Here is a 9,869-nt window from a genome sequence, read left to right on the forward strand (position 1 = left end):
CAACACTCATTCATGATAAAAACCCTCATCAAAGTGGGTATAGAGGGAACATATCTCAACATAACAAAAGACATTTATGACAAACCCACAGCTATCATCATAGTCAAAAGTGAAAAGCTGAAGGCTTTTCCTCTAAGATCAGGAACACAACAAGGATACCCACTCTTGCCACTTCTTTTTAAAATAGTATTGGAAGTCCTAGCCACAAGCAATCAGAAAAGAAATAAAAGACATTCAAATTGGAGGGGAAGAAGTAAAACTGTCACTATTTGCAAATGACACGATACTACATATAGAAAATCCTAAAGTCCCCACCAAAAAAAAAAAAAAGTATTAGAATAAATGAATTCAGTAAATTTTCAGGATACAAGATTAATATACAGAAATCTGTTGTTTTTCTATACACTAACAATGAACTATCAGAAAGAGAAACTAAGGAAACAATCCCATTTACAATCGCATCAAAAAGAATAAAATACCTAGGAATAAACTTAATCAAGGAGGTGAAAGACCTAGCCTCTGAAATCTATAAAACACTGATGAAGGAATTTGAAAGTGATACAAAGAAATAGGAAGATATTCTATGTTCTTGGATTGGAAGAATCACTATTGTTAAAATGTCCACAGTGCCCAAAGCAATCGACAGATTTAATGCAATCCCCATAAAAATACCCCAGAGAGGAAACTTGTACAAGCCTCTTAGATAGCCTCATCCACCAGAGGGCAGACAGCAGAAGCAAGAGGAACTACAGTGCTGCAGCTTGTGGAACAAAAACCACATTCACAGAAAGATAGACAAGATGAAAAGGCAGAGGGTTATGTACTAGATGAAGGAACAAGATAAAACCCCAGAAAAACGACTAAACAAAGTGGAGATAGGCAACCTTCCAGAAAAAGAATTCAGAATAATGATAGTGAAGATGATCCAGGACCTCGGAAAAACAATGGAGGCAAAGATCGTGAAGATGCAAGAAATGTTTAACAAAGACCTAGAAGAATTAAAGAACAAACAAACAGAGATGAACAACACAATAACTGAAATGAAAACTACACTAGAAGGAATCAATAACAGAATAACTGAGGCAGAAGAACGGATAAGTGACCTGGAGGACAGAATGGTTTAATTCACTGCTGCAGGACAGAAAAAAGAAAAAACAATGAAAGGAAATGAAGACAGCCTAAGAGACCTCTGGGACAACATGAACACAACAACATTCACATTATAGGGGTCCCAGAAGGAGAAGAGAGAGAGAAAAGGCCCGAGAAAATATTTGAGGAGATTATAGTCAAAAACTTCCCTAACATGGGAAAGGAAATAGCCACCCAAGTTCAGGAAGCACAGCGAGTCCCATACAGGATAAAGCCAAGGAGAAACATGCCAAGACACACAGTAATCAAATTGGCAAAAATTAAAGACAAAGAAAAATTATTGAAAGCAGCCAGAGAAAAACAACAAATAACATACAAGGGAATTCCCATAAGGTTAACAGCTGATTTCTCAGCAGAAACTCTACAAGCCAGAAGGCAGTGACATGGTATACTTAAAGTGATGAAAGGGAAGAACTTACAACCAAGATTACTCTACCTGGCAAGGATCTCATTCAGATTTGATGGAGAAGTCAAAAGCTTTACAGACAAGCAAAAGCTAAGAGAATTCAGCACCACCAAATGAGCTCTACAACAAATGTTAAAGGAATTTCTCTAAGTGGGAAACACAAGAGAAGAAAAGGACCTACAGAAACAAACCCAAAACAATAAAGAAAATGGTCATAGAATATACATATTGATAATTACCTTACTCATGAATGGATTAAAAGCTCCAACCAAAAGACACAGGCTTGCTGAATGGATACAAAAACAAGACCCATATATATGCTGTCTACAAGAGACCCACTTCAGACCTAGGGACACATACAGACTGAAAGTGAGGGGATGGAAAAAGATATTCCATGCAAATGGAAATCAAAAGAAAGCTGGAGCAGCAATACTCATATCAGATAAAATAGACTTTAAAATAAATAACGTTACAAGAGACAAGGAAGGACACTACATAATGATCAAGGGATCAATCCAAGAAGAAGATATAACAATTATAAACATATATGCACCCACCATAGGAGCACCTCAATACATAAGGCAACTGCTAACAGCTCTAAAAGAGGAAATCAACAGTAACACAATAATAGTGGAGGACTTTAACACCTCACTTATACCAATGGACAGATCATTCTAAGTGAAAATAAATAAGGAAACAAGCTTTAAATGACACAACAGACTAGATAGATTTAATTGATATTTATAGGACATTCCATCCAAAAACAGCAGATTACACTTTCTTCTCAAGTGTGCACAGAACATTTTCCAGGATAGATCACACCTTGGGTCACAAATCAAGCCTCAGTAAATTTTAGAAAATTGAAATTATATCAAGCATCTTTTCTGACCACAACACTATGAGGTTAGAAATGAATTACAGGGGAAGAAAACGCAAAGAAATGGAGGCTAAACAGTACGTTACTAAATAACCAAGAGATCACTGAAGAAATCAAAGAGGAAATCAAAAAATACCTAGAGACAAATGACAATGAAAACATGATGATCCAAAACCTATGGGATGCAGCAAAAGCACTTCTAAGAGGGAAGTTTATAGCTATACAAACCGACCTCAAGAAACAAGAAAAATCTCAAGTAAACAATCTAACCTTACACCTAAAGGAACTAGAGAAGAAGAACAAACAAAACCCAAAGGAAGCAGAAGGAAAGAAATCATAAAGATCAGAGCAGAAATAAATGAAATAGGAACAAAGAAAACAATAGCAAAGATCAATAAAACTAAAAGCTGATTCTTTGAAGAGATAACAAAATTGATAAACCATTAGCCAGACTTACCAAGAAAAAGAGGGAGAGGACTCAAATCAATAAAATTAGAAATGAAAAAGGAGAAGTTACAAAAGACACCGCAGAAATACAAAGCATCCTAAGAGACTACTACAAGCAACTCTATGGCAATAAAATGGACAACCTGGAAGAAACTGACAAATTCTTAGAAAGGTATAACCTTCCAAGACTGAACCAGGAAGAAATAGAAAATATGAACAGACCAATCACAAGTTATGAAATTGAAACTGTGTTTAAAAATCTTCCAACAACCAAAAGTCCAGGACCAGATGGCTTCACAGGTGAATTCTATCAAACAGTTAGAGAAGAGCTAACACCCATCCTTCTCAAACTCTTCTGAAAAATTGTGGAGGACGGAACACTCCCGAACTCATACTATGAGGCCACCATCACCCTGATACCAAAACCAGACAAAGATACTCCACAAAAAGAAAATTACAGACCAATATCACTGATGAATACAGACGCAAAAATCCTCAACATAATACTAGCAAACAGAATCCAACAACACATTAAAAGGATCATACACCATGATCAAGTGGGATTTATCACAGGGATACAAGGATTCTTCAATATACGCAAATCAATCAATGTGATACACCATATTAACAAACTGACGAATAAAAACCATATGATCATCTCAATAGATGCAGAAAAAGCTTGTGACAAAATTCAACACCTATTTATGATAAAAAAAAACTCTCCAGAAAGTGGGCATAGAGGGAACCTATCTCAACATAATACAGGCCATGTATGACAAACCCACAGCAAACATCATTCTCAATGGTGAAAAACTGAAAGTATTTCCACTAAGATCAGGAATGAGACAAGGATGTCTACTCTCACCACTATTATTCAACATAGTTTTGGAAGTCCTAGCCACGGCTATCAGAGAAGAAAAAGAAATAAAAGGAGTACAAATGGGAAAAAAAGAAGTAAAACTCTCACTGTTTGCAGATGACATGACACTATACATAAAGAATCCTAAAGACGCCACCAGAAAACTACTAGAGCTAACCAATGAATTTGGTAAAGTTGCAAGATACAAAATTAATGCACAGAAATCTCTTGCATTCCTATACACTAATGATGAAAAATCGGAAAGAGAAATGAAGGAATCACTCCCATTTACCATTGCAACAAAAGGAATTAAATACCTAGGAATAAACCTACCTAGGGAGACAAAAGACCTGTATGCAGAAAACTATAAGACACTGATGAAAGAAATTAAAGATGATACCAACAGATGGAGAGATATACCATGTTATTCGATTGGAAGAATCAATACTGTGAAAATGACTATACTACCCAAAGCAATCTACAGATTCAATGCAATCCCTATCAAATTACCAATGGCATTTTTTACAGAACTAAAACAAAAAATCTTAAAATTTGTATGGAGACACAAAAGACCCCGAATAGCCAAAGCAGTCTTGAGGGAAAAAGTGGAGCTGGAGAAATCAGACACCTTGACTTAGGACTATACTACAAAGCTACAGTAATCAAGACAATATGGTAATGTCACAAAAACAGAAACATAAATCAATGGAACAAGATAGAAAGCCCAGAGATAAACGAATACACCTATGGTCAACAAATCTATGACAAAGGAGGCAAGGATATACAATGGAGAAAAGACAGTCTCTTCAATAAGTGGTACTGGGAAAACTGGACAGCTACCTGTAAAAGAATGAAATTAGAACACTCCCTAACACCATACACAAAAATAAACTCAAAATGGATTCAAGACCTAAATGTAAGACGAGACACTATAAAACTCTTAGAGAAAAACATAGGAAGAACACTCTTTTATATAAATCACAGCAAGATATTTTCTGATCCACCTCCTAGAATGGAAATAAAAACAAAAATAAACAAATACGTTGATTCCCCCCCCCAAAAAATACCCCAGACATTTTTTCACAAAAGTAGAACAAATAATCCTAAAATTTATATAGAACAACAAAAGACCTAGAATTGCCAAAGCAATCTTGAGCACAAAGAACAAAGCTGGAAGTATCACCCTCCCTGACTTCAGACTGTACTACAAATTTACAGTAATGAAAAGAGCATGGTACTGACACGAAAAACAGACACATAGATCAGTGGAACAGAATAGACAGCCCCAAAATAAACTCACATTTATGGTTAACTAATCTCCAACAAAGGAGGCAAGAATGCACAATACAGAAAAGTCAGTCTCTTCAGTAAGTGATGATGGGAAAACTGAACAGCTACATGTAACTAATGAGATTAGAACATTTCCTCACACCGTATACAAAAGTAAACTCAAAATAAATTAAAGACCTAATGTGAGAACTGAAACCATAAAACTCCCAGAAGAGAATATAGGCAGAAAACTCTGACATAAATCGTATCAACATTTTTTTTACATCTTTATTGAAGTATAATTGCTTTACAATGCTGTGTTAGTTTCTGCTGTATAACAAAGTGAATCAGCTATATGTATACATATATCCCCTCCCTCTTGAGCCTCCCCCTCCCACCCTCCCTATCCCACCTCTCTAGGTGGTCACAAAGCATGGAGCTGCTCTCCCCGTGTGACGCAGCTACTTCTCTCTAGCTAGCTATTTTACATTTGGTAGCGTATATATGTCAATGCTACTCTCTCACTGCATCCCAGCTTACCCTTCCCCCTCCCTGTGTCCTCAAGTCCATTCTCTATGTCTGTGTCTTTATTCCTCTCCTATCCCTACGTTCATCAGAACCATTTTTTTTTAAGATTCCATATATATGCGTAGCAACATTTTTTTGGACTTATTTCCTAAGGCAAAAAAAATAAAAGCAAAAATAAACAAATGGGACCTATTAACCTTAAAAGCTTTTGCACAGCAAAGGAAACCATAAGTAAAATGAAAAGACAACATACTGAATGGGGGAAAATATTTGCAAATGATATGACAGATAAGGGGTTAATAACCACAATATGTTAACAGTTTGTACAACTCAACATCAAAAAATAAACAACCCAATTTAAAAAAACGGGCAGAAGACCTGAACAGACATTTTTCCAAAGAAGATATACAGATGGCCCATAGGCACATGAAAAATTCACAACATTGCTAGTCAGAGAAATGCAAATCAAAACCACAATGAGATATCACTTCCCACCTGTCAAATGGCTATCATCAAAAGATCAGTAAATATCAAATGTTGGTGAGCAAGTGAAAAAAAAGGGTCCCTAGTACACCATTGGAGGGATTGTAAATGAGTGCAACTGCTATGGAAAACAGTATGGAGGTTCCCAAAAAACTAAAAATTGAACTAGCCTATGAGCCAGCAATTTCACTGCTGAGTGTTCATCTGAAGAAAATGAAAACACTAATTCAAAAAGATACATGCACCCCAGTGTTCACGGCAACATTATTTACAACAGCCAAGATATGGAAGCAACCTACGTGCCCATCAACAGATGAATGGATAAAGAAGATGTGGTGCATATATACAATGAATATTAGCCATAAAAAGAATGAAATTCTGCCATTTGCAACAATGTGGAAAGACCTAGAGGATATTATGCTAGTGAAGTAAGTCAGACAAAGAAAGACAAATACTCTGTTATCAGTTATATGTAGAATCTAAAAAATAAAACAAATGTATATAGAAAAAAAACAGAAACAGACTCAGATATAGAGAACAAACTAGTGGTTACCAGTGGGGAGAGGGAAAAGGGAGTGGGACGATAGGTGTGATTAAGAGACACAAACTACTATGTATAAAATAAATAAGCAGCAAGGATACATTGTACAGCAGAGGGAAATATAGCCATTATTTTATAATAACTTTAAATGATGTATAATCTATAAAATATTGAATCACTACGTTGTACCCCTGAATACTGAAAATTAATTTTATTTCAATTAAAAAAAGAAAATGTGGTATATATACACAATGAAATATTATTCATCCATAAAAAGAAGGAAAGCTTGCTATTTGCAACAGCATGTACTGACCTTGAGGACATTATGCTAGTAAAATATGCCAGACAGAGAAAGACAAATACCATATGATCTCACTTATATGTGGAAACTATAGAAACAAACAAAACCAATAAAACCTGGAACTCATAGATACAGAGAAGAGATTGGTGGCTGCCAGACGTGGGACGTTGGGGACAGGCAAAATGTGTGAAGGTGGTCAGAATGTACAAACTTCCAGTTATAAAATTTAAGACTCCTGGGGAGGTAATGTTCAGCACGGTGACTACTGTAAATAATACTGTATTGTCTATTTGAAAATTGCTAAGCGAGTAGATCTTAAAAGTTCTCAACGCAAGAAAACATTTGTAACTATGTGTGGTGATGGGTGTTAATCGGATTTATTGTAGTGCTCGTTTCACAGTATATATAGATATGCAGTCATTATGTTGTACACCTGAAGCTATTATCATAGTCTACGTCAGTTGTATCATTTTTTATAAAAAAGGTAGCCATTACTTTTTAGCTTTTAAGAGATGCATAAGCTGTTTCGAGTAATAAGAAATTAGAAATTACAGAAAATGTACATAAATGAAAATTAACGTTTCTTTGGCAAAAATTCTGGATTGTTGTTGTTATTTAAGGAATTTTACTATGAGTGAAAAGTGGAACCAATGCTAGGCCAGCATGAAATCTAACTCAGTACACTGTATACACCTTCCTAAATGTCTGTGAGATAACTTGTAAGAGCTGCTTATTTTCTCTTTTCTCTCCTCTCAGAGCTCTTGCAATCCTCCTGATTGCATGGAGGAGAAAGTCCCCAGGAGAGCAACAGTCCTGGGCCACCCCCAGGTGCTGGGAGTACAGTGATCAATTGTCCTGGTTTTCCCCATACTGTCTCAATTCTAGCCTTTCAAGTCCCATGGCCAAGGAAATCCCTCAGTCCTATGTACTGAGGTGGTTATTCAGGCAACCAGACCAGGCCCTGCATGTCTGCACTCAATTTTACTTCAAAGCCAGTGGCATTTCTTTCCCTTAGTAATTTCACTAACACCACTGTGAGTCTTGTCAGATGTGATTAGAGTTAAATTTGGGCAATACAAATGGGATGAATAGAGGGAAATGGAATTGTATTTTCCCCTGAGATAACTGGTTAAAAGTTGAGATGATTCAAGGGATTAAGAAGGGGTATGCATGCCTCTGGGTGCTTTGTTATTGATGCGCATCCATCTATGAAAGTGTGTGTGTGTGTGTGTGTGTGTGTGTGTGTGTGTGTAATATACTCAGGAAGAGACAGACCAGGCAAGGGATCTGACCTGGGCACTAGTCCCTGAAGATGGTGGTCAAGACCACAGTTGCCCACACTGGCCTCCAGGGGGTGCCATCAGCCTGCAATAGTCCTGTCTCCTTTGTGGGGGGCAAGTCAGGAGGAAGTAGACAGACATTGAGAGTGAAGACAAGAGGATGCAACCCGCCACCTTTAGTGGTGGGGCCTGCAAGAATGAGGTTTTACAACTCGGAAGAGTGCTCGAAAATCCTTCTCATTAACCCCAGCTGAGATAAGCACCTCCATCTCTTAAGACTGAGGCTCTCTCCTTCCCGGTTTAACTCTGCCAGCCTCCTTTACTTTGGAAAGAATGAGAAACCTCATCCCAGCAATCTCTCAGGGATCTGTACCCTCAAAAGAAAGAACTCTGACAGGCTGTTTACAGCAGGTAATGATGAGGCCAGGCCTCCCACTTGGTGTCCCTGTCCCCTGGCTGCTTTCACTTGGCACCGGGCACCTCTGGGTCACCAGCTGAATGGATAGGGAGCTGATTGCTGATCGCCACTCCATGCTGATTGCTGCATATTTATTCCATTTGAGATGTTCTGAGGAAAAAAACGGTTGCTTTGAAGGAGAGCTTTGTGTGAGCACAGTGAACACTAGGGGGAGATTCCAAAACCACCAGGGGGCGTCAGCTTCAATGCGAGAATTGCAGAAGCAGGGTGCCCAGCATCCTCTGGGACTCTGGGAACACCTGTGAGAAAGGATGGCCATAGTCTCCTTGTGTCAAGCCCCTCAGTGGGAACTGTTCAAAACAAGACCACAGGGCCCGAAATGGAGTCACTTACGCTAAGGCCCACATCATCAAACTGAGACTTAACTTCTAGCTTTGGCTCTCCCAGACATGGAATCTTAAACCAGTCAAACAGGACTCACCAGATCAGCACTAGTTAGGTAGTCTGCCTGATAGACCCCTGCACCCCGCCTAAAAGAAAGTAACCTTGTGACACCAACCTGCTTTTTTGCCTATTCCTTGGTCCTGCTCCCTTCTGCATATAAAATTCATTTTTTTCCAGCTCCTTGGAGCTCCTTTCTATCTGCTAGATTGGATGCTGCCTGATTCCAACTGATGTTTGCTCAAATAAACTCTTAATTTTTAATATGCCTCAGTTTCTCTTTCAACAGAATCAAAAAGTACAGAAGCTGGTGCAGTGCTAGTTCTGGTGTTGCCTCTTGTGTGACCTCTTGGCAAACCACATGAAACCTGGACTTCGGTCTCCTCATCTGTAAAGTGATTGAGCTGGGCTGGGTGATACCCAAAGCCCCTCCAGGTTGGCACTTCATGAGTTCAATATCATTCACCACAGAAGTAGTACCAGTCCTCAAACTTCTTGCCCTTAGGACCCCACTACAACTCTTAAAAGTATTGTAGAAGTCCAGGAGCTTTTGTTTATGTGGGTTATATCTATCAATATTTATCATATTAGAAATTTACATGGAGAAAAATTTTAAACACAGGAATACACAAGTACCCATACAGAGTGATGATCTCATCACCCATCATATATTCTCCAGAAAATTCCTCTGTGAGAATGAGAGTGAAATGTAATAACATCTTAGTCTTATTATGAAATAGTTTCGAATTCATAGACCCCCTGCAGGGGTCTCTAAGACCCCAGAGGTCCCCAGGCCACACCACTGTGAGTACTGCTGGAATGCTAAAAGCCTCTGGAGCCAGAACCTGCATTTGAATCTTGGTTTTGCTA

The sequence above is a fragment of the Delphinapterus leucas genome, chromosome 16 (assembly GCF_059928025.1).
Source record: "Delphinapterus leucas isolate spDelLeu-1000000601 "Yukka" chromosome 16, BTC_Dleu_Yukka2, whole genome shotgun sequence".
NCBI lineage: Eukaryota > Metazoa > Chordata > Mammalia > Artiodactyla > Monodontidae > Delphinapterus > Delphinapterus leucas.